We start from the raw sequence: 27,207 nt of genomic DNA, 5'->3' as shown, positions 1-27,207 counted from the left end.
ATTACTACTGAGCCCTATTGGGAAGAATCTGAATTCACCAAGTTACTGAGATTCGTCTCAACAAATTTTGATAAATCTATAAAAGTATAAATATTACAAGAGCCTGCTACTGGGAACTAACTGAATTCACAAAGTAACAGTGTTTCAGTTGGTTAAAACGTTGCTCTATCTTGAAAAACAAGTTAATTACATGTGAATCCTATTGGGAACCTATTGAATTCACCATGATACTTAGATTCCGTTCCGTAAAATGTTGCTATATATTGAAAAGAACACTCATACAAGCATGTCCAATTGGGAACTCACTGAATTCACCTAGAAATTTTCATTCCATTCGTGACAATATTTCTATATCCCGAACAGTCCCCTTATTACTACTGTGGCCTATTGGGAACTAAGTGAATTCACATTGTTACTGAGATTCGGCTCACCAAATTTTGATAAATCTTTAAAAGCACAAAATTACAAGAGACTGCTACTGGGAACTAACCCAGTTCACAAAGAAACAGTGTTTCAGTTCGTTAAATCTTTGGTCTATCTTGAATAACAAGCTTATTCCTGGCGAATCCTATTGGGACCTATTGAATTCAACATGATACTTAGATTCCGTTCCTTAAAATGTTGCTATATTTGAAAAGCACACTCATACAAGCATGTCCCATTGGGAAGTCACTGAATTCGCCTAGAAATTTTGATTCAGTTCGTGAAAATTTTTCTATATCCTGAACAGTCCACTTAATACTACTGAGGCCTATTGGGCACTAACAGAATTCACCAACTTACTGACATTCGGTTCACCAAATTTTGATAAATCTTTAAAATCACACAATTACAAGAGCCTGCTACTGGGAAGTAACTGAATTCACAAAGAAACAGTGTTTCAGTTCGTTAAAACGTTGCTCTATCTTGAATAACAATCTTATTACATGCAAATCCTATGGGGAACCTACTGAACTCACCACGATACTTAGAATCCGTTCGTAAAATGTTGCTATATATTGAAAAGCACACTCATACAAGCATGTCCCATTGGGAACTCACGGAATTCGCCTAGAAATTTTGATTCCATTCGTGAAAATTTTTCTATACCCGAACAGTCCACTTATTACTACTGTGGCCTATTGGGAACTAAGTGAATTCACCAAGTTCCTGAGATTCATCTCACCAAATTTTGATAAATCTTTAAAAGTACACATATTACAAGAGCCTGCTACTGGGAACTAACTGAATTCACAAAGAAAAAGTGTTTCAGTTCGTTAAAACGTTGCTCTATCTTGAATAACAATCTTAGTACTCGCGAATCCTATTGGGACCTATTGAATTCAACATGATACTTAGATTCCGTTCCTTAAAATGTTGCTATATATTGAAAAGCGCACTCATACAAGAATATCCCATTGGGAACTCACTCAATTCGCCTAGAAATTTTGATTCCATTCGTGAAAATTTTTATATATCCCGAACAGTCCACTTATTACTACTGAGGCCTATTGGGAAGAAACTGAATTCACCAAGTTACTGAGATTCGGCTCAACATATTTTGATAAATCTTTAAAAGTATAAATATTACAAGAGACTGCTACTGGGTACTAACTGAATTCACAAGAAACAGTGTTTCAGTTCGTTAAAACGTTGCTCTATCTTGAAAAACAAGCTTATTACATGCGAATCCTATAGGGAACCTACTGAATTCACCATGGTACTTAGATTCTGTCCCCTAAACTGTTGCTATATATTGAAAAGCACACTCATACAAGCATGTCCCATTGGGAACTCCCAGAGTTCGCCTAGAAATTTTGATTCCATTCGTGAAAATTTTTCTATATCCCGAACAGTCCACTTATTACTACTGTGGCCTATTGGGAACTAAGTGAATTCACCAAGTTCCTGAGATTCATCTCACCAAATTTTGATAAATCTTTAAAAGTAGACATATTACAATAGCCTGCTACTGGGAACTAACTGAATTCACAAAGAAACAGTGTTTCAGTTGGTTAAAATGTTGCTCTATCTTAAATAAGAAGCTTATTACTCACGAATCCTATTGGGACTTATTGAATTCAACATGATACTTAGATTCCGTTCCTAAAAATGTTGCTATATATTTAAAAGCACACTCATACAAGCATGTCCCATTGGGAACTCACTGAATTCGCCTAGAAATTTTGATTCCATTCGTGAAAATGTTTATATATCCTGAACAGTCCACTTATTACTACTGAGCCCTATTGGGAAGAATCTGAATTCACCAAGTTACTGAGATTCGTCTCAACAAATTTTGATAAATCTATAAAAGTATAAATATTACAAGAGCCTGCTACTGGGAACTAACTGAATTCACAAAGTAACAGTGTTTCAGTTGGTTAAAACGTTGCTCTATCTTGAAAAACAAGTTAATTACATGTGAATCCTATTGGGAACCTATTGAATTCACCATGATACTTAGATTCCGTTCCGTAAAATGTTGCTATATATTGAAAAGAACACTCATACAAGCATGTCCAATTGGGAACTCACTGAATTCACCTAGAAATTTTCATTCCATTCGTGACAATATTTCTATATCCCGAACAGTCCCCTTATTACTACTGTGGCCTATTGGGAACTAAGTGAATTCACATTGTTACTGAGATTCGGCTCACCAAATTTTGATAAATCTTTAAAAGCACAAAATTACAAGAGACTGCTACTGGGAACTAACTGAATTCACAAAGAAACAGTGTTTCAGTTCGTTAAATCTTTGGTCTATCTTGAATAACAAGCTTATTACTGGCGAATCCTATTGGGACCTATTGAATTCACCATGATACTAAGAATCCGTTCCTTAAAATGTTGCTATATATTGAAAAGCACACTCATACAAGCATGTCCCATTGGGAACTACCTGAATTTTCCTAGAAATTTTGATTCCATTCTGAAAATCTGTACATATCCCGAAGAGTCCACTTATTACTACTGCGGCCTATTGGGAACTAAGTGAATTCACCAAGTTCCTGAGATTCATCTCACCAAATTTTGATAAATCTTTAAAAGTACACATATTACAAGAGCCTGCTACTGGGAACTAACGGAATTCACAAAGAAAAAGTGTTTCAGTTCGTTAAAACGTTGCTCTATCTTGAATAACAAGCTTATTACTCGCGAATCCTATTGGGACCTAGTGAATTCAACATGATACTTAGATTCCGTTCCTTAAAATGTTGCTATATGTTGAAAAGCACACTCATACAAGAATATCCCATTGGGAACTCACTCAATTCGCCTAGAAATTTTGATTCCATTCGTGAAAATTTTTATATATCCCGAACAGTCCACTTATTACTACTGAGCCTTATTGGGAAGAAACTCAATTCACCAAGTTACTGAGATTCGGCTCAAGAAATTTTGATAAATCTTTAAAAGTATACATATTACAAGAGCCTGCTACTGGGAACTAACTGAATTCACAAAGAAACAGTGTTTCAGTTCGTTAAAACTTTGCTCTATCTTGAATAACAAGCTTATTACATGCGAATCCTATGGGGAACCTACTGAATTCACAATGATACTTAGAATACGTTCCTTAAAATGTTGCTATATATTTAAAAGCACACTCATACAAGCATGTCCCATTAGAAATTCACGGAATTCGCCTAGAAATTTTAATTCCATTCGTGAAAATTTTTCTATATCCTGAACAGTCCACTTATTACTACTGCAGCCTATTGGGAACTAAGTGAATTCACCAAGTTCCTGAGATTCATCTCACCAAATTTTGATAAATATTTAAAAGTACACATATTACAAGAGCCTGCTATTGGGAACTAACTGAATTCACAAAGAAAAAGTGTTTCAGTTCGTTAAAACGTTGCTCTATCTTGAAAAACAAGCTTATTACATGCGAATCCTTTGGGAACCTTTTGAATTCAACATGATACTTAGATTCCGTTCCTTAAAATGTTGCTATATTTGAAAAGCACACTCATACAAGCATGTCCCATTGGGAAGTCACTGAATTCGCCTAGAAATTTTGATTCAGTTCGTGAAAATTTTTCTATATCCTGAACAGTCCACTTAATACTACTGAGGCCTATTGGGCACTAACAGAATTCACCAACTTACTGACATTCGGTTCACCAAATTTTGATAAATCTTTAAAATCACACAATTACAAGAGCCTGCTACTGGGAAGTAACTGAATTCACAAAGAAACAGTGTTTCAGTTCGTTAAAACGTTGCTCTATCTTGAATAACAATCTTATTACATGCAAATCCTATGGGGAACCTACTGAACTCACCACGATACTTAGAATCCGTTCGTAAAATGTTGCTATATATTGAAAAGCACACTCATACAAGCATGTCCCATTGGGAACTCACGGAATTCGCCTAGAAATTTTGATTCCATTCGTGAAAATTTTTCTATATCCCGAACAGTCCACTTATTACTACTGTGGCCTATTGGGAACTAAGTGAATTCACCAAGTTCCTGAGATTCATCTCACCAAATTTTGATAAATCTTTAAAAGTAAACATATTACAAGAGCCTGCTACTGGGAACTAACTGAATTCCCAAAGAAAAAGTGTTTCAGTTCGTTAAAACGTTGCTCTATCTTGAATAACAATCTTAGTACTCGCGAATCCTATTGGGACCTATTGAATTCAACATGATACTTAGATTCCGTTCCTTAAAATGTTGCTATATATTGAAAAGCGCACTCATACAAGAATATCCCATTGGGAACTCACTCAATTCGCCTAGAAATTTTGATTCCATTCGTGAAAATTTTTATATATCCCGAACAGTCCACTTATTACTACTGAGGCCTATTGGGAAGAAACTGAATTCACCAAGTTACTGAGATTCGGCTCAACATATTTTGATAAATCTTTAAAAGTATAAATATTACAAGAGACTGCTACTGGGTACTAACTGAATTCACAAGAAACAGTGTTTCAGTTCGTTAAAACGTTGCTCTATCTTGAAAAACAAGCTTATTACATGCGAATCCTATAGGGAACCTACTGAATTCACCATGGTACTTAGATTCTGTCCCCTAAACTGTTGCTATATATTGAAAAGCACACTCATACAAGCATGTCCCATTGGGAACTCCCAGAGTTCGCCTAGAAATTTTGATTCCATTCCTGAAAATTTTTCTATAACCCGAACTGTCCACTTATTTCTACTGAGGCCTATTTGGAACTAACTGAATTCACCAAGTTACTGAGTTTCGGCTCACCAAATTTTGATAAATCTTTAAAAGTGCACATATTACAAGACCTGCTTGGGAACTAAATGAATTCACAAAGAAACAGTGTTTCAATTCGTTAAAACGTTGCTCTATCTTGAATAACAAGCTTATTACATGTGAATCCTATTGGGAACCTACTGAATTCAACATGATACTTAGATTCCGTTCCTTAAAATGTTGGTATATATTGAAAAGCACACTCATACAAGCATGTCCCATTGGGAACTCACTGAATTCGCCTAGAAATTTTGATTCCATTCGTGAAAATATATCTATTTCCCGAACAGTCCACTTAATACTACTGAGGACTATTGGGAACTAACCGAATTCATCAACTTACTGACATTCGGCTCACCAATTTTTGATACATCTTTAAAAGCACACAATTACAAGAGCCTGCTACTGGGAACTAACTGAATTCACAATGAAACAGTGTTTCAGTTCGTTAAAACGTTGCCCTATCTTGAATAACAAGCTTATTACATGCGAATCCTAAGGGGAACCTACTGAATTCACCATGATACTTAGATTCCGTTACTTAAACTGTTGCTATATATTGAAAAGCACACTCATACAAGCATGTCCCATTGGGAACTCACTGAATTCGCCTAGAAATTTTGATTCCACTCTTGAAAATATTTCTATATCCCAACCAGTCCACTTATTACTACTGCGGCCTATTGGGAACTAAGTGAATTCACCAAGTTCCTGAGATTCATCTCAACAAATTTTGATAAACCTTTAAAAGTACACATATTACAAGAGCCTGCTACTGGGAACTAACTGAATTCACAAAAAACAGTGTTTCAGTTCGTTAAAACTTTGCTCTATCTTGAATAACAAGCTTATTACTCGCGAATCCTATTGGGACCTACTGAATTCAACATGATACTTAGATTCCGTTCCTTTAAATGATGCTCTATATTGAAAAGCACACTCATACAAGCATGTCCCATTGGGAACTCACTGAATTCGCCTAGGAATTTTGTTTCAATTCGTGAAAATTTTTCTATATCCCGAACTGTCCACTTAATACTACTGGGACTATTGGGAACTAACAGAATTCACCAACTTACTGACATTCGGCTCACCAATTTTTGATAAATCTTTAAAAGCACACAATTACAAGAGCCTGCTACTGGGAAATAACTGAATTCACAAAGAAACAGTGTTTCAGTTCGTTAAAACTTTGCTCTATCTTGAATAACATGCTTATTACATGCGAATCCTATGGGGAACCTAGTGAATTCACAATGATACTTAGAATCCGTTCCTCAAAATGTTGCTATATATTTAAAAGCACACTCATACAAGCATGTCCCATTAGGAACTCACGGAATTTGCCTACAAATTTTGATTCCATTCGTGAAAATTTTTATATATCCCGAACAGTCCACTTATTACTACTGAGGCCTATTGGGAAGAAACTGAATTCACCAAGTTACTGAGATTCGGCTCAACCTATTTTGATAAATCTTTAGAAGTATAAATATTACAAGAGACTGCTACTGGGTACTAACTGAATTCACAAGAAACAGTGTTTCAGTTCGTTAAAACGTTGCTCTATCTTGAAAAACAAGCTTATTACATGCAAATCCTATAGGGAACCTACTGAATTCACCATGGTACTTAGATTCTGTCCCCTAAACTGTTGCTATATATTGAAAAGCACACTCATACAAGTATGTCCCATTGGGAACTCCCAGAGTTCGCCTAGAAATTTTGATTCCATTCCTGAAAATTTTTCTATAACCCGAACAGTCCACTTATTTCTACTGAGGCCTATTTGGAACTAACTGAATTCACCAAGTTACTGAGATTCGGCTCACCAAATTTTGATAAATCTTTAAAAGTGCACATATTACAAGACCTGCTACTGGGAACTAAATGAATTCACAAAGAAACAGTGTTTCAATTCGTTAAAACGTTGCTCTATCTTGAATAACAAGCTTATTACATGTGAATCCTATTGGGAACCTACTGAATTCAACATGATACTTAGATTCCGTTCCTTAAAATGTTGCTATATATTGAAAAGCACACTCATACAAGCATGTCCCTTTGGGAACTCACTGAATTCGCCTAGAAATTTTGATTCCATTCGTGAAAATATATCTATTTCCCGAACAGTCCACTTAATACTACTGAGGACTATTGGGAACTAACCGAATTCATCAACTTACTGACATTCGGCTCACCAATTTTTGATACATCTTTAAAAGCACACAATTACAAGAGCCTGCTACTGGGAACTAACTGAATTCACAATGAAACAGTGTTTCAGTTCGTTAAAACTTTGCTCTATCTTGAATAACATGCTTATTACATGCGAATCCTATGGGGAACCTAGTGAATTCACAATGATACTTAGAATCCGTTCCTCAAAATGTTGCTATATATTTAAAAGCACACTCATACAAGCATGTCCCATTAGGAACTCACGGAATTCGCCTAGAAATTTTGATTCCATTCGTGAAAATTTTTATATATCCCGAACAGTCCACTTATTACTACTGAGGCCTATTGGGAAGAAACTGAATTCACCAAGTTACTGAGATTCGGCTCAACCTATTTTGATAAATCTTTAAAAGTATAAATATTACAAGAGACTGCTACTGGGTACTAACTGAATTCACAAGAAACAGTGTTTCAGTTCGTTAAAACGTTGCTCTATCTTGAAAAACAAGCTTATTACATGCGAATCCTATAGGGAACCTACTGAATTCACCATGGTACTTAGATTCTGTCCCCTAAACTGTTGCTATATATTGAAAAGCACACTCATACAAGCATGTCCCATTGGGAACTCCCAGAGTTCGCCTAGAAATTTTGATTCCATTCCTGAAAATTTTTCTATAACCCGAACAGTCCACTTATTTCTACTGAGGCCTATTTGGAACTAACTGAATTCACCAAGTTACTGAGATTCGGCTCACCAAATTTTGATAAATCTTTAAAAGTGCACATATTACAAGATCTGCTACTGGGAACTAAATGAATTCACAAAGAAACAGTGTTTCAATTCGTTAAAACGTTGCTCTATCTTGAATAACAAGCTTATTACATGTGAATCCTATTGGGAACCTACTGAATTCAACATGATACTTAGATTCCGTTCCTTAAAATGTTGGTATATATTGAAAAGCACACTCATACAAGCATGTCCCATTGGGAACTCACTGAATTCGCCTAGAAATTTTGATTCCATTCGTGAAAATATATCTATTTCCCGAACAGTCCACTTAATACTACTGAGGACTATTGGGAACTAACCGAATTAATCAACTTACTGACATTCGGCTCACCAATTTTTGATACATCTTTAAAAGCACACAATTACAAGAGCCTGCTACTGGGAACTAACTGAATTCACAATGAAACAGTGTTTCAGTTCGTTAAAACGTTGCCCTATCTTGAATAACAAGCTTATTACATGCGAATCCTAAGGTGAACCTACTGAATTCACCATGATACTTAGATTCCGTTACTTAAACTGCTGCTATATATTGAAAAGCACACTCATACAAGCATGTCCCATTGGGAACTCACTGAATTCGCCTAGAAATTTTGATTCCACTCTTGAAAATATTTCTATATCCCAACCAGTCCACTTATTACTACTGCGGCCTATTGGGAACTAAGTGAATTCACCAAGTTCCTGAGATTCATCTCAACAAATTTTGATAAACCTTTAAAAGTACACATATTACAAGAGCCTGCTACTGGGAAATAACTGAATTCACAAAAAACAGTGTTTCAGTTCGTTAAAACTTTGCTCTATCTTGAATAACAAGCTTATTACTCGCGAATCCTATTGGGACCTACTGAATTCAACATGATACTTAGATTCCGTTCCTTTAAATGATGCTCTATATTGAAAAGCACACTCATACAAGCATGTCCCATTGGGAACTCACTGAATTCGCCTAGGAATTTTGATTCAATTCGTGAAAATTTTTCTATATCCCGAACTGTCCACTTAATACTACTGGGACTATTGGGAACTAACAGAATTCACCAACTTACTGACATTCGGCTCACCAATTTTTGATAAATCTTTAAAAGCACACAATTACAAGAGCCTGCTACTGGGAAATAACTGAATTCACAAAGAAACAGTGTTTCAGTTCGTTAAAACTTTGCTCTATCTTGAATAACATGCTTATTACATGCGAATCCTATGGGGAACCTAGTGAATTCACAATGATACTTAGAATCCGTTCCTCAAAATGTTGCTATATATTTAAAAGCACACTCATACAAGCATGTCCCATTAGGAACTCACGGAATTCGCCTAGAAATTTTGATTCCATTCGTGAAAATTTTTCTATATCCCGAACAGTCCACTTATTACTACTGCGGCCTATTGGGAACTAAGTGAATTCACCAAGTTCCTGAGATTCATCTACCAAATTTTGATAAATCTTTAAAGTACACACATTACGAGAGCCTGCTACTGGGAACTAACTGAATTCACAAAGAAAAAGTGTTTCAGTTCGTTATACCGTTGCTCTATCTTGAATAACAAGCTTATTACTCGCGAATCCTATAGGGACCTATTAAATTCAACATGATACTTAGATTCCGTTCCTTAAAATGTTGCTATATATTGAAAAGCACACTCATACAAGCAAATCCCATTGGGAACTCACTCAATTCGCCTAGAAATTTTGATTCCATTCGTGAATATTTTTATATATCCCGAACAGTCCACTTATTACTACTGAGGCCTATTGGGAAGAAACTGAATTCAACAAGTTACTGAGATTAGGCTCAACAAATTTTGATAAATCTTTAAAAGTATAAATATTACGAGAGACTGCTACTGGGTACTAACTGAATTCACAAAGAAACAGTGTTTCAGTTCGTTAAAACGTTGCTCTATCTTGAAAAACATGCTTATTACATGCGAATCCTATAGAGAACCTAGTGAATTCACAATGATACTTAGATTCCGTCCCCTAAACTGTTGCTGTATATTGAAAAGCACACTCATACAAGCATGTCCCATTGGGAACTCCCTGAATTTGCCTTGAAATTTTGATTCCATTCCTGAAAATTTTTCTATATCCCGAACAGTCCACTTATTACTACTGAGGCCTATTGGGAACTAACTGAATTCACCCAGTTACTGAGATTCGGCTCACCAAATTTTGATAAATCTTTAAAAGTACACATATTACAAGAGCCTGCTACTGGGAACTAACTGAATTCACAAAGAAATAGTGTTTCACTTCTTTAAAACGTTGCTGTATCTTGAATAACAAGCTTATTATATGCGAATCCTATTAGGAACCTACTGAACTCACCACGATACTTAGAATACGTTCCTTAAAATGTTGCTATATATTGAAAAGCACACTCATACAAGCATGTGCCATTGGGAACTCACGGAATTCGCCTAGAAATTTTGATTCCATTCGTGTAAATTTTTCTATATCCCGAACAGTCCACTTATTATTACTGTGGCCTATTGGGAACTAAGTGAATTCACCAAGTTCCTGAGATTCATCTCACCAAATTTTGATAAATCTTTAAAAGTACACATATTACAAGAGCCTGCTACTGGGATCTAACTGAATTCACAAAGAAACAGTCTTTCAGTTGGTTAAAATGTTGCTCTATATTGAATAACAAGCTTATTACTCACGAATCCTATTGGGACTTATTGAATTCAAAATGATACTTAGATTCCGTCCTTAAAATGTTGCTATATATTGAAAAGCACACTCATACAAGCATGTCCCATTGGGAACTCACTGAATTCGCCTAGAAATTTTGATTCCATTCGTGAAAATTTTTATATATCCCGAACAGTCCACTTATTACTAATGAGCCCTATTGGGAAGAATCTGAATTCATCAAGTTACTGAGATTCATCTCACCAAATTTTGATAAATCTTTAAAAGTACACATATTACAAGAGCCTGCTACTGGGAACTAACTGAATTCACAAAGAAACAGTGTTTCAGTTCGTTAAAACTTTGCTCTATCTTGAATAACAAGCATATTACATGCGAATCCTATAGGGAACCTACTGAATTCACCATGATACTTAGATTCCGTTCCTTAAAATGTTGCTATATATTGAAAAGCACACTCATACAAGCATGTCCCATTGGGAACTCACTGAATTCGCCTAGAAATTTTGATTCGATTCGTGAAAATTTTTCTATATCCCGAACAATCCACTTATTACTACTGAGGCCTATTGGGAACTAACTGAATTCATCCACTTACTGAGATTCGGCTCACAAAATTTTGATAAATCTTTAAAAGTACACATATTACAAGAGACTGCTACTGGGAACTAACTGAATTCACAAAGAAACAGTGTTTCAATTCGTTAAAACGTTGCTCTATCTTGAATAACAAGCGTAGTACATGTGAATCCTATTGGGAACCTACTGAATTTTCCATTATACTTAGATTCCGTTCCTTTAAATGTTGCTATATATTGAAAAGCACACTCATACAAGCATGTCCCATTGGCAACTCACTGAATTCCCCTAGAAATTTTGATTCCATTCATGAACAAATTTCTATATCCCGAACAGTCCACTTAATACTACTGTGGCCTATTGGGAACTAACCGAATTCACCAGTTACTGACATTCGGCTCACCAAATTTTGATAAATCTTTAAAATCACACAATTACAATAGCCTGCTACTGGGAACTAACTGAATTCACACAGAAACAGTGTATCAGTTCGTTAAAACGTTGCTTTATCTTGAATAACAACTTATTACATGCTTATCCTATGGGGAACCTACTGAATTCACCACAATACTTAGAATCCGTTCCTTAAAATGTTGCTATATATTGAAAAGCACACTCATACAAGCATGTCCCATTGGGAACTCACGGGATTCGCCTAGAAATTTTGATTCCATTCATGAATATTTTTCTATATCCCGAACAGTCCACTTATTACTACTGTGGCCTATTGGGAACTAAGTGAATTCACCAAGTTCCTGAGATTCATCTCAACAAATTTTGATAAATCTTTAAAAGTACACATATTACAAGAGCCTGCTACTGGGAACTAACTGAATTCACAAAGATACAGTGTTTCAGTTCGTTAAAACGTTGCTCAATCTTGAAAAACAAGCTTATTACATGCGAATCCTATGGGGAACCTACTGAATTCACCATGATACTTAGATTCCTTCCTTAAAATGTTGCTATATAATTAAAAGCACACTCATACAAGCATGTCCCATTGGGAACTCACTGAATTCGCATAGAATTTTGATTCCATTCGTGTACATTTTTCTATATCCCGAACAGTCCACTTAATACTAATGAGGCCTATTGGGTACTAACCGAATTCACCAAGTTACTGACATTTGGCTCACCAAATTTTGATAAATCTTTAAAAGCACACAATTAAAAGAGCCTGCTACTGGGAACTAACTGAATTCACAAAGAAACAGTGTTTCATTTCTTTAAAACGTTGCTCTATCTTGAATAACAAGCTTGTACATTCGAATCCTACTGGTAACGAACTGATTCACCATGATACTTAGATTCCGTTCCTTAAAATGTTGCTATATGTTGAAAAGCACACTCATACAAGCATGTCCCATTGGGAACTCACTGAATTCGCCTAGAAATTTTCATTCCATTCGTGACAATATTTCTAAATCCCGAAGAGTCCACTTATTACTTCTGCGGCCTATTGGGAATTAAGTGAATTCACCAAGTTCCTGAGATTTTTCTCAACATATTTTGATAAATCTTTAAAAGTACACATACTACAAGAGGCTGCTACTGGGAACTAACTGAATTCACAAAGAAACAGTGTTTCAGTTCGCTAAAACGTTGCTCTATCTTGAATAACAAGCTTATTACTCGCGAACCCTTTGGGACCTATTGAATTCAACATGATACTTAGATTCCGTTCCTTAAAATGTTGCTATATATTGAAAAGCACACTCATACAAGCATGTCCCATTGGGAACTCACTGAATTCGCCTAGAAATTTTTATTCCATTCGTGACAATATTTCTATATCCCGAACAGTCCACTTATTACTACTGCTGCCTATAGGGAACTAAGTGAATTCACAAAGTTACTGAGACTCATCTCACCAAATTTTGATAAATCTTTAAAAGTACACATATTACAAGAGCCTGCTACTGGGAACTAACTGAATTCACAAAGAAACAGTGTTTCAGTTCGTTAAAACGTTGCTCTATCTTGAAAAACAAGCTATTACATGCGAATCCTATTGGGAACCTATTGAATTCACCATGATACTTAGATTCCGTTCCTTAAAATGTTGCTATATAATGAAAAGCACACTCATACAAGCATGTCCCATTGGGAACTCCCTTAATTCGCCTTGAAATTTTAATTCCATTCCTGAAAATTTTTCTATATCCCGAACAGTCCACTTATTACTACTGCGGCCTATTGGGAATTAAGTGAATTCACCAAGTCCCTGAGATTCATTTCACCAAATTTTGATAAATCTTTAAAAGTACACATATTACAAGAGCCTGCTACTGGGAACTAACTGAATTCACAAAGAAACAGTGTTTTAGTTCGTTAAAACTTTGCTCTATCTTGAATAACAAGCTTATTACTCGCGAATCCTATTGGGACCTATTGAATTCAACATGATACTTAGATTCCGTTCCTTAAAATGTTGCTATATATTGAAAAGCACACTCATACAAGCAAGTCCAAATGGGAACTCACTGTTTTCGCCTAGAAATTTTCATTCCATTCGTGACAATATATCTATATCTCGAACAGTCCACTTATTACTACTGAGGCCTATTGGGAACTATCTGAATTCACCCAGTTACTGAGATTTGGCTCACCAAATTTTGATAAATCTTTAAAAGTACACATGTTACAAGAGACTGCTACTGGGAACTAACTGAATTCAAAAAGAAACAGTGTTCCAATTCGTTAAAACGTTACTCTATCTTGAATAACAAGCTTATTTAATGCCAATCCTATTGGGAACCTACTGAATTCACCATGATACTTAGATTCGGTTCCTTAAAATGTTGCTATATATTGAAAAGCACACTCATACAAGCATGTCCCATTGGGAACTCACTGAATTCGCATAGAAATTTTGATTCCATTCGTGAACATTTTTCTATATCCCGAACAGTCCACTTAATACTACTGAGGCCTATTGGGAACTAACCGAATTCACCAACTTACTGACATTCTGCTCACCATATTTTGATAAATCTTTAAAAGCACACAATTACAAGAGCCTGCTACTGGGAACTAACTGAATTCACACAGAAACAGTGTTTCAGTTCGTTAAAACGTTGCTCTATCTTGAAGAACAAGCTTATTACATGCGAATCCTATGGGGAACCTACTGAATTTACCACGATACTTAGATTCCGTTCCTTAAAATGTTGCTATATATTGAAAAGCACACTCATACAAGCATGTCCCATTTGGATCTCCCTGAATTCGCTTAGAAATTTTGATTCGATTCGTGAAAATTTTTCTATATCCCGAAGAGTCCACTTTTTACTACTGCGGCCCATTTGGATCTACCCGAAATCACCATGTTACTCAGATTCGGCTCACCAAATTTTGATAAATCTTTAAAAGTACACATATTACAAGAGCCTGCTACTGGGAACTAACTGAATTCACAAAGAAACAGTGTTTCTGTTCGTTAAAACTTTGCTCCATCTTGAATAACAAGCTTATTACATGCGAATACTATTGGAGATCTACTGAATTACCCATGATACTTAGATTCCGTTACTTAAAATGTAGCTATATATTGAAAAGAACACTCATACTAGCATGTCCCTTTGGGAACTCCCTGAATTCTCCTAGATATTTTGATTCCATTCCTGAAAATTTTTCTATATCCCGAACAGTCCACTTAATACTAATGAAGACTATTGGGAACTAAGGGAATACACCAACTTACTGACATTCATCTCACCAAATTTAGATAAATCTTTAAAAGTACATATATTACAAGAGCCTGCTACTGGGAACTAACTGAATTCACAAAGAAACAGTGTTTCAGTTCGTTAAAACGTTGCTCTATCTTGAATAACAAGCTTATTACTTGCGAATCCTATTGGGACCTACTGAAGTCAACATGATACTTAGATTCCGTTCCTTAAAATGTTGCTATATTTTGAAAAACACACTCATAGAAGCATATCCCTTTGGGAACTCACTCAATTTGCCTAGAAATTTTGATTCCATTCCTGAAAATTTTTATATATCCCGAACAGTCCACTTATTACTACTGAGGCCTATTGGGAATTCACCAAGTTACTGAGATTCGGCTCAACAAATTTTGATAAATCTTTAAAAGTATAAATATTACAAGAGACTGCTACTGGTTACTAACTGAATTCACAAGAAACAGTGTTTCTGTTCGTTAAAACGTTGCTCTATCTTGAAAAACAAGCTTATTACATGCGAATCCTATAGGGAACCTACTGAATTCACCATGATACTTAGATTCCGTCCCCTAAACTGTTGCTATATATTGAAAAGCACACTCATACAAGCATGTCCCATTGGGAACTCCCAGAGTTCGCCTAGAAATTTTGATTGCATTCCTGAAAATTTTTCTATAACCCGAACAGTCCACTTATTTCTACTGAGGCCTATTTGGAGCTAACTGAATTCACCAAGTTACTGAGATTCGGCTCACCAAATTTTGATAAATCTTTAAAAGTGCACATATTACAAGACCTGCTACTGGGAATTAAATGAATTCACAAAGAAACAGTGTTTCAATTCGTTAAAACGTTGCTCTATCTTGAATAACAAGCTTATTACATGTGAATCCTATTGGGAACCTACTGAATTCAACATGATACTTAGATTCCGTTCCTTAAAATGTTGCTATATATTGAAAAGCACACTCATACAAGCATGTCCCATTGGGAACTCACTGAATTAGCCTAGAAATTTTGATTCCATTCGTGAAAATATTTCTATATCCCGACCAGTCCACTTATTACTACTGCGGCCTATTGGGAACTAAGTGAATTCACCAAGTTCCTGAGATTCATCTCACCAAATTTTGATAAATCTTTAAAAGGACACATATTACAAGAGCCTGCTACTGGGAACTAACTGAATTCACAAAGAAACAGTGTTTCAGTTCGTTAAAACGTTGCTCTATCTTGAATAACAAGCTTATTACTCGCGAATCCTATTGGGACCTACTGAATTCAACATGATACTTAGATTCCGTTCCTTTAAATGATGCTCTATATTGAAAAGCACAGTCATACAAGCATGTCCCATTGAGAACTCACTGAATTGGCCTAGGAATTTTGATTCAATTCCTGAAAATTTTTCTATATCCCGAACAGTCCACTTAATACTACTGAGGACTATTGGGAACTAACCGAATTCACCAACTTACTGACATTCGGCTCACCAATTTTTGATAAAACTTAAAAAGTATAAATATTACAAGAGCCTGCTACTGGGTACTAACTGAATTCACAAAGAAACAGTGTTTCAGTTCGTTAAAACGTTGCTCTATCTTGAAGAACAAGCTTATCACATGCGAATCCTATAGGGAACCTACAGAATTCACCATGATACTTAGATTCCGTCCCCTAAACTGTTGCTATATATTGAAAAGTACACTCATACAAGCATGTCCCATTGGGAACTCACTTAATTCGCCTAGAAATTTTGATTCGATTCGTGAAAATTTTTCTATATCCCGAGGAGTCCACTTTTTACTACTGCGGCCTATTGGGATCTACCAGAATTCACCATGTTACTCAGATTCGGCTCACCAAATTTTGATAAATCTTTAAAAGTACACATATTACAAGAGCCTGCTACTGGGAACTAACTGAATTCACAAATAAACAGTGTTTCTGTTCGTTAAAACTTTGCTCCATCTTGAATAACAAGCTTATTACATGCGAATACTATTGGAGATCTACTGAATTCACCATGATACTTAGATTCCGTTACTTAAAATATAGCTATATATTGAAAAGCACACTCATACAAGCATGTCCCTTTGGGAACTCCCTGAATTCTCCTAGATATTTTGATTCCATTCCTGAAAATTTTTCTATATCCCGAACAGTCCACTTAATACTACTGAGGACTATTGGGAACTAAGCGAATTCACCAACTTACTGACATTCATCTCACCAAATTTTGATAAATCTTTAAAAGTACATATATTACAAGAGCCTGCTACTGGGAACTAACTGAATTCACCAAGAAACAGTGTTTCAGTTCGTTAAAACGTTGCTCTATCTTGAATAACAAGCTTATTACTCGCGAATCCTATTGGGACCTACTGAAGTCAACATGATACTTAGATCCCGTTCCTTAAAATGTTGCTATATTTTGAAAAACACACTCATAGAAGCATATCCCTTTTGGAACTCACTCAATTTGCCTAGAAATTTTGATTCCATTCCTGAAAATTTTTATATATCCCGAAGAGTCCACTTATTACTACTGAGCCCTATTGGGAAAAAACTGAATTCACCAAGTATCTGAGATTCGGCTCAACAAATTTTGATAAATCTTTAAAAGTATACATATTACAAGAGCCTGCTAGTGGGAACTAACTAAATTCAAATAGAAACAGTGTTTGAGTTCGTTAAAACGTTGCTCTATCTTGAATAACAAGCTTATTACATGCGAATCCTATTGGGAACCTACTGAATTCACCATGATACTTAGATTCCGTTCGTTAAACTCTTGCTATATATTGAAAAGCACACTCATAGAAGCGAGTCCCATTGGGAACTCTCTGAATTCGCCTAGAAATTTTGACTCCATTCTTGAAAATTTTTCTATATCCCGAACAGTCCACTTATTACTACTGCGGCCTTTTTGGAACTACCCGAAATCACGAAGTTACTGAGATTCGGCTCACCAAATTGTGATAAATCTTTAAAAGTACACATATTACAAGAGCCTGCTACTGGGAACTAACTGAATTCACAAAGAAACAGTGCTTCAGTTCGCTAAAACATTTCTCTATCTTGAATAACAAGCTTATTAAATGCGAATCCTATTGGGAACCTACTGAATTCACCATGATACTTAGATTCCGTTCGTTAAACTGTTGCTATATATTGAAAAGCACACTCATACAAGCATGTCCCATTGGGAACTCACTGAATTCGCGTAGAAATTTTGATTCCATTCCTGAACATTGTTCTATATCCCGAAGAGTCCACTTATTACTACTGCGGCCTATTGGGAACTAACCAAATTCACCATGTTACTCAGATTCGGCTCACCAATCTTTGATAAATCTTTAAAGGAAACATATTACAAGAGCCTGCTACTGGGAACTAACTAAATTCACAAAGAAACAGTGTTTCAGTTCCTTTAACTTTGCTCTATATTGAATAACAAGCTTATTACTTGCGAATCCTTTTGGAGATCTACTGAATTTACCATGATACTTAGATTCGGTTACTTAAAATGTTGCTATATATTGAAAAGCACACTCATACAAGCATGTCCCATTGGGAACTCCCTGAATTCTCCTACAAATTTTGATTCCATTCCTGAAAATTTTTCTATATCCCGAACAGTCCACTTATTACTACTGCGGCCTATTGGGAACTAACCGAATTCACCAACTTACTGAGATTCGGCTCACCAAATTTTGATAAATCTTTAAAAGCACACAATTACAAGAGCCTGCTACTGGGAACTCACTGAATTCACAAAAAAACAGTGTTTCAGTTCGTTAAAACGTTGCTCTATCTTGAATAACAAGCTTTTTACATGCGAATCCTATTGGGAAACTACTGAATTCACCATGATACTTAGAATCCGTTCCTTAAAATGTTGCTATATAATGAAAAGCACACTCATACAAGCATGTCCCATTGGGAATTCACTGAATTCGCATAGAAATTTTCATTCCATTCGTGAAAATTTTTCGATATCCCGAACAGTCCACTTATTACTACTGCGGCCTATTGGGAACTAAGTGAATTCACAAAGTTACTGAGATTCGGCACACCAAATTATGATAAATCTTTAAAAGTACACATATTAATAGAGCCTGCTACTGGGAACTGACTGAATTCACAAAGAAACAGTGTTTCAGTTCGTTAAAACGTTGCCCTATCTTGAAGAACAAGCTCATTACTCGCGAATCCTATTGGGAACCTACTGAATTCAACATGATACTTAGATTCCGTTCCTTAAAATGTTGCTATATATTGAAAAGCACATCATACAAGCATGTCCCATTGGGAACTCAGTGAATTCGCCTAGAAATTTTGATTCCATTCGTGAAAATTTTTCGATATCCCGAACAGTCCACTTACTACAACTGCGGCCTATTTGGAACTACCCGAATTCACGAAGTTACTGAGATTCGGCTCAACAAATTTTGATAAATCTTTAAAAGCACACAATTACAAGAGCCTGCTACTGGGAACTAACTGAATTCATAAAGAAACAGTGTTTCAGTTCGTTAAAACGTTGCTCTATCTTGAATAACAAGCTTATTACTCGCGAATCCTATTGGGACCTACTGAAGTCAACATGATACTTAGATTCCGTTCCTTAAAATGTTGCTATATTTTGAAAAACACACTCATAGAAGCATATCCCTTTGGGAACTCACTCAATTTGCCTAGAAATTTTGATTCCATTCCTGAAAATTTTTATATATCCCGAAGAGTCCACTTATTACTACTGAGCCCTATTGGGAAAAAACTGAATTCACCAAGTATCTGAGATTCGGCTCAACAAATTTTGATAAATCTTTAAAAGTATACATTTTACAAGAGCCTGCTAGTGGGAACTAACTAAATTCAAATAGAAAAAGGGTTTGAGTTCGTTAAAACGTTGCTCTATCTTGAATAACAAGCTTATTACATTCGAATCCTATTGGGAACCTACTGAATTCACCATGATACTTAGATTCCGTTCGTTAAACTGTTGCTATATATTGAAAAGCACACTCATAGAAGCGAGTCCCATTGGGAACTCTCTGAATTCGCCTAGAAATTTTGATTCCATTCTTGAAAATTTTTCTATATCCCGAACAGTCCACTTATTACTACTGAGCCCTATTGGGAAAAAACTGAATTCACAAAGTATCTGAGATTCGGCTCAACAAATTTTGATAAATCTTTAAAAGTATATATATTATAAGAACCTGCTAGTGGGAACTAACTAAATTCAAAAAGAAACAGTGTTTGAGTTCGTAAAAACGTTGCTCTATCTTGAATAACAAGCTTATTACATGCGAATCCTATTGGGAACCTACTGAATTCACCATGATACTTAGATTCCGTTCGTTAAACTGTTGCTATATATTGAAATGCACACTAATAGAAGCAAGGTCCATTGGGAATTCACTGAATTCGCCTAGAAATTTTGATTCCATTCTTGAAAATTATTCTATATCCCGAACAGTCCACTTATTACTACTGCGGCCTTTTTGGAACTACATGAAATCACGAAGTTACTGAGATTCGGCTCACCAAATTTTGATAAATCTTTAAAAGCACATATATTACAAGAGCCTGCTACTGGGAACTAACTGAATTTACAAAGAAACAGTGTTTCAGTTCTTAAAAACGTTGCTCTATATTGAATAACAAGCTTATTACAGGCGAATCCTATTGTAGATCTACTGAATTCACCATGATACTTAGATTCCGTTCCTTAAAATGTTGCTATATATTGAAAAGCACACTCATACAAGCATGTCCCATTGGGAACTCACTGAATTGGCCTAGAAATTTTCATTCCATTCTTGAAAATTTTTCTATATCCCGAACAGTCCATTTATTACTACTGAGGCCTATTGGGAACTAAATGACTTCAAAAAGTTACTGAGATTCGACTCACCAAATTTTGATAAATCTTTAAAAGTACACATATTACAAGAGCCTGCTACTGGGAACTAACTGAATTCACAAAGAAACAGTGTTTCAGTTCGTTAAAACGTTGCCCTATCTTGAAGAACAAGCTCATTACTCGCGAATCCTATTGGGAACCTACTGAATTCAACATGATACTGAGATTCCGTTCCTTAACATGTTGCTATATATTGAAAAGCATACTCATGCAAGCATGTCCCATTGGGAACTCACTGAATTCGACTACAAATTTTGATTCCATTCTTGAAAATTTTTCGAATACCCGAACAGTCAACTTATTACAACTGCGGCCTATTTGGAACTACCCGAATTCACGAATTTACTGAGATTCGGCTCAACAAATTTTGATAAATCTTTAAAAGCACACAATTACAAGAGCCTGCTACTGGGAACTAACTGAATTCACAAAGAAACAGTATTTCAGTTCGTTAAAACGTTGCTGTATCTTGAATAACAAGCTTATTACATGTGAATCCTATTGGGAACCTACTGAATTCACCATGATACTTAGATTCCGTTCCTTAAAATGTTGCTATATATTGAAAAGCACACTCATACAAGCATGTCCCATTGGGAACTCACTGAATTCGCCTAGAAATTTTGATTCCCTTCGTGTAAATTTTTCTATATCCCCAACAGTCCACTTATTACTACTGCGGCCTATTGGGAACTAAGTGAATTCACCAAGTTCCTGACATTCGGCTCACCAAATTTTGAGAAATCTTTAAAAGTACACATACTACAAGAACCTGCTACTTGTAACTAAATGAATTCACAAAGAAACAGTGTTTCAGTTCGTAAAAACGTTGCTCTATCTTGAATAATAAGCTTATTACATGCGAATCCTATTAGGAACCTATTGAATTCACCATGATACTTAGATTCCGTTCCTTAAAATATTGCTATATATTGAAAAGCACACTCATACCTGCATGTCCCATTGGGAATTCCCTGAGTTCGCCTACAAATTTTGATTCCATTCCTGAAAATTTTTCTATATCCCGAACAGTCCACTTATTACTACTGTGGCGTATTGGGAACTAACCGAATTCACCAACTTACTGAGATTCGGCTCACCAAATTTTGATAAATCTTTAAAAGCACACAATTACAAGAGCCTGCTACTGGGCCTTAATGAATTCACAAAGAAACAGTGTTTCAGTTCTTTAAAACGTTGCTCTATCTTGAATAACAAGCTTATTACATGCGAATCCTATTGGGAACCTAATGAATTCACCATGATACTTAGAATCCGTTCCTTATAAGGTTGCTATATATTGAAAAGCACACTCATACAAGCATGTCCCATTGGGAACTCACTGAACTCTCATAGAAATTTTCATTCCATTCGTGAAAATTTTTCGATATCCCGAACAGTCCACTTATTACTAATGCGGCCTATTGGGAACTAAGTGAATTCACAACGTTACTGAGATTCGGCTCACCAAATTTTGATAAATCTTTAAAAGTACACATATTACAAGAGCCTGCTAATGGGAACTAACTGAATTCACAAAGAAACAGTGTTTCAATTCGTTAAAACATTGCTCTATCTTGAATAACAAGCTTATTACTTACGAAACCTATTGGGACCTATTGAATTCACCATGATATTTAGATTCCGTTCCTTAAAATGTTGCTATATATTGAAAAGCACACTCATACAAGCATGTCCCATTGGGAGCTCACTGAATTCCCCTAGAAATTTTGATTCCATTCCTTAAAATTTTTGTATATCCCGAACAGTCCACTTATTACTACTGAGCCCTATTGGGAAGAAATGAATTCATGTAGTATGTGAGATTCGGCTCAACAAATTTTGATAAATCTTTAAAAGTATACATATTACAGGAGCCTGCTACTGGGAACTAACTGAGTTCACAAAGAAACAGTGCTTCAGTTCGTTAAAACGTTGCTCTATCTTGAATAACAAGCTTATTACCTGCGAATCCTATTGGGAACCTACTGAATACACCAGGATACTTAGATTCCGTTCGTTAAACTGTTGCTATATATTGAAAAGCACACTCATACAAGCATGTCCCATTGGGAACTCACTGAATTCGCCTAGAAATTTTGATTCGATTCGTGAAAATTTTTCTGTATCCCGAAGAGTCCAGTTTTTACTACTGCGGCCTATTGGTTCTAACCGAATTCACCATGTTACTCAGGTTCGGCTCACCAAATTTTGATAAATCTTTAAAAGTACAGATATTACAAGAGCCTGCTACTGGGAACTAACTGAATTCACAAAGAAAAAGTGTTTCAGTTCGTTAAAACTTTGCTCTATCTTGAATAACAAGCTTATTACATGCGAATCCTATTGGAGATCTACTGAATTCACCATGACACTTAGATTCCGTTACTTAAAATGTAGCTATATATTGAAAAGCACACTCATACAAGCATGTCCCTTTGGGAACTCCCTGAATTCTCCTAGATATTTTGATTCCACTCCTGAAAATTTTTCTATATCCCGAACAGTCCACCTAATACTACTGAGGACTATTGGGAACTAAGCGAATTCACCAACTTACTGAGATTCATCTCACCAAATTTTGATAAATCTTTAAAAGTACACATATTACAAGAGCCTGCTACTGGGAACTAACTGAATTCACAAAGAAACAGTGTTTCAGTTCGTTAAAACGTTGCTCTATCTTGAATAACAAGCTTATTACTCGCGAATCCTATTGGGACCTACTGAATTCAACATGATACTTAGATTCCGTTCCTTAAAATGTTGCTATATTTTGAAAAGCACAATCATACAAGCATATCCCATTGGGAACTCACTCAATTTGCCTAGAAATTTTAATTCCATTCTTGAAAATTTTTATATATCCCGAACAGTCTACTTATTACTACTGAGCCCTATTGGGAAAAAACTGAATTTACCAAGTATCTGAGATTCGGCTCAACAAATTTTGATAAATCTTTAAAAGTATACATATTACAAGAGCCTGCTAGTGGGAACTAACTAAATTCAAAAAGAAACAGTGTTTGAGTTCGTTAAAACGTTGCTCTATCTTGAATAACAAGCTTATTACATGCGAATCCTATTGGGAACCTACTGAATTCACCATGATACTTAGATTCCGTTCGTTAAACTGTTGCTATATATTGAAAAGCACACTCATAGAAGCGAGTCCCATTGGGAACTCTCTGAATTCGCCTAGAAATTTTGATTCCATTCTTGAAAATTTTTCTATATCCCGAACAGTCCACTTAATACTACTGAGCCCTATTGGGAAAAAACTGAATTCACAAAGTATCTGAGATTCGGCTCAACAAATTTTGATAAATCTTTAAAAGTATATATATTATAAGAACCTGCTAGTGGGAACTAACTAAATTCAAAAAGAAACAGTGTTTGAGTTCGTAAAAACGTTGCTCTATCTTGAATAACAAGCTTATTACATGCGAATCCTATTGGGAACCTACTGAATTCACCATGATACTTAGATTCCGTTCGTTAAACTGTTGCTATATATTGAAATGCACACTAATAGAAGCAAGGGCCATTGGGAATTCACTGAATTCGCCTAGAAATTTTGATTCCATTCTTGAAAATTATTCTATATCCCGAACAGTCCACTTATTACTACTGCGGCCTTTTTGGAACTACATGAAATCACGAAGTTACTGAGATTCGGCTCACCAAATTTTGATAAATCTTTAAAAGCACATATATTACAAGAGCCTGCTACTGGGAACTAACTGAATTTACAAAGAAACAGTGTTTCAGTTCTTAAAAACGTTGCTCTATATTGAATAACAAGCTTATTACAGGCGAATCCTATTGTAGATCTACTGAATTCACCATGATACTTAGATTCCGTTCCTTAAAATGTTGCTATATATTGAAAAGCACACTCATACAAGCATGTCCCATTGGGAACTCACTGAATTGGCCTAGAAATTTTCATTCCATTCTTGAAAATTTTTCTATATCCCGAACAGTCCATTCATTACTACTGAGGCCTATTGGGAACTAAATGACTTCAAAAAGTTACTGAGATTCGACTCACCAAATTTTGATAAATCTTTAAAAGTACACATATTACAAGAGCCTGCTACTGGGAACTAACTGAATTCACAAAGAAACAGTGTTTCAGTTCGTTAAAACGTTGCCCTATCTTGAAGAACAAGCTCATTACTCGCGAATCCTATTGGGAACCTACTGAATTCAACATGATACTGAGATTCCGTTCCTTAACATGTTGCTATATATTGAAAAGCATACTCATGCAAGCATGTCCCATTGGGAACTCACTGAATTCGACTACAAATTTTGATTCCATTCTTGAAAATTTTTCGAATACCCGAACAGTCAACTTATTACAACTGCGGCCTATTTGGAACTACCCGAATTCACGAATTTACTGAGATTCGGCTCAACAAATTTTGATAAATCTTTAAAAGCACACAATTACAAGAGCCTGCTACTGGGAACTAACTGAATTCACAAAGAAACAGTATTTCAGTTCGTTAAAACGTTGCTGTATCTTGAATAACAAGCTTATTACATGTGAATCCTATTGGGAACCTACTGAATTCACCATGATACTTAGATTCCGTTCCTTAAAATGTTGCTATATATTGAAAAGCACACTCATACAAGCATGTCCCATTGGGAACTCACTGAATTCGCCTAGAAATTTTGATTCCCTTCGTGTAAATTTTTCTATATCCCCAACAGTCCACTTATTACTACTGCGGCCTATTGGGAACTAAGTGAATTCACCAAGTTCCTGACATTCGGCTCACCAAATTTTGAGAAATCTTTAAAAGTACACATACTACAAGAACCTGCTACTTGTAACTAAATGAATTCACAAAGAAACAGTGTTTCAGTTCGTAAAAACGTTGCTCTATCTTGAATAATAAGCTTATTACATGCGAATCCTATTAGGAACCTATTGAATTCACCATGATACTTAGATTCCGTTCCTTAAAATATTGCTATATATTGAAAAGCACACTCATACCTGCATGTCCCATTGGGAATTCCCTGAGTTCGCCTACAAATTTTGATTCCATTCCTGAAAATTTTTCTATATCCCGAACAGTCCACTTATTACTACTGTGGCGTATTGGGAACTAACCGAATTCACCAACTTATTGAGATTCGGCTCACCAAATTTTGATAAATCTTTAAAAGCACACAATTACAAGAGCCTGCTACTGGGCCTTAATGAATTCACAAAGAAACAGTGTTTCAGTTCTTTAAAACGTTGCTCTATCTTGAATAACAAGCTTATTACATGCGAATCCTATTGGGAACCTAATGAATTCACCATGATACTTAGAATCCGTTCCTTATAAGGTTGCTATATATTGAAAAGCACACTCATACAAGCATGTCCCATTGGGAACTCACTGAACTCTCATAGAAATTTTCATTCCATTCGTGAAAATTTTTCGATATCCCGAACAGTCCACTTATTACTAATGCGGCCTATTGGGAACTAAGTGAATTCACAAAGTTACTGAGATTCGGCTCACCAAATTTTGATAAATCTTTAAAAGTACACATATTACAAGAGCCTGCTAATGGGAACTAACTGAATTCACAAAGAAACAGTGTTTCAATTCGTTAAAACATTGCTCTATCTTGAATAACAAGCTTATTACTTACGAATCCTATTGGGACCTATTGAATTCACCATGATATTTAGATTCCGTTCCTTAAAATGTTGCTATATATTGAAAAGCACACTCATACAAGCATGTCCCATTGGGAGCTCACTGAATTCCCCTAGAAATTTTGATTCCATTCCTTAAAATTTTTGTATATCCCGAACAGTCCACTTATTACTACTGAGCCCTATTGGGAAGAAATGAATTCATGTAGTATGTGAGATTCGGCTCAACAAATTTTGATAAATCTTTAAAAGTATACATATTACAGGAGCCTGCTACTGGGAACTAACTGAGTTCACAAAGAAACAGTGCTTCAGTTCGTTAAAACGTTGCTCTATCTTGAATAACAAGCTTATTACCTGCGAATCCTATTGGGAACCTACTGAATACACCAGGATACTTAGATTCCGTTCGTTAAACTGTTGCTATATATTGAAAAGCACACTCATACAA

This window comes from Rattus norvegicus, chromosome 6, assembly GCF_021556685.1.
Source record: "Rattus norvegicus strain SHRSP/BbbUtx chromosome 6, alternate assembly SHRSP_T2T, whole genome shotgun sequence".
NCBI classification, from domain to species: Eukaryota; Metazoa; Chordata; class Mammalia; order Rodentia; family Muridae; genus Rattus; species Rattus norvegicus.
The sequence above is the reverse complement of the archived record's forward strand: the minus strand, read 5'-3'. Positions refer to the sequence as shown.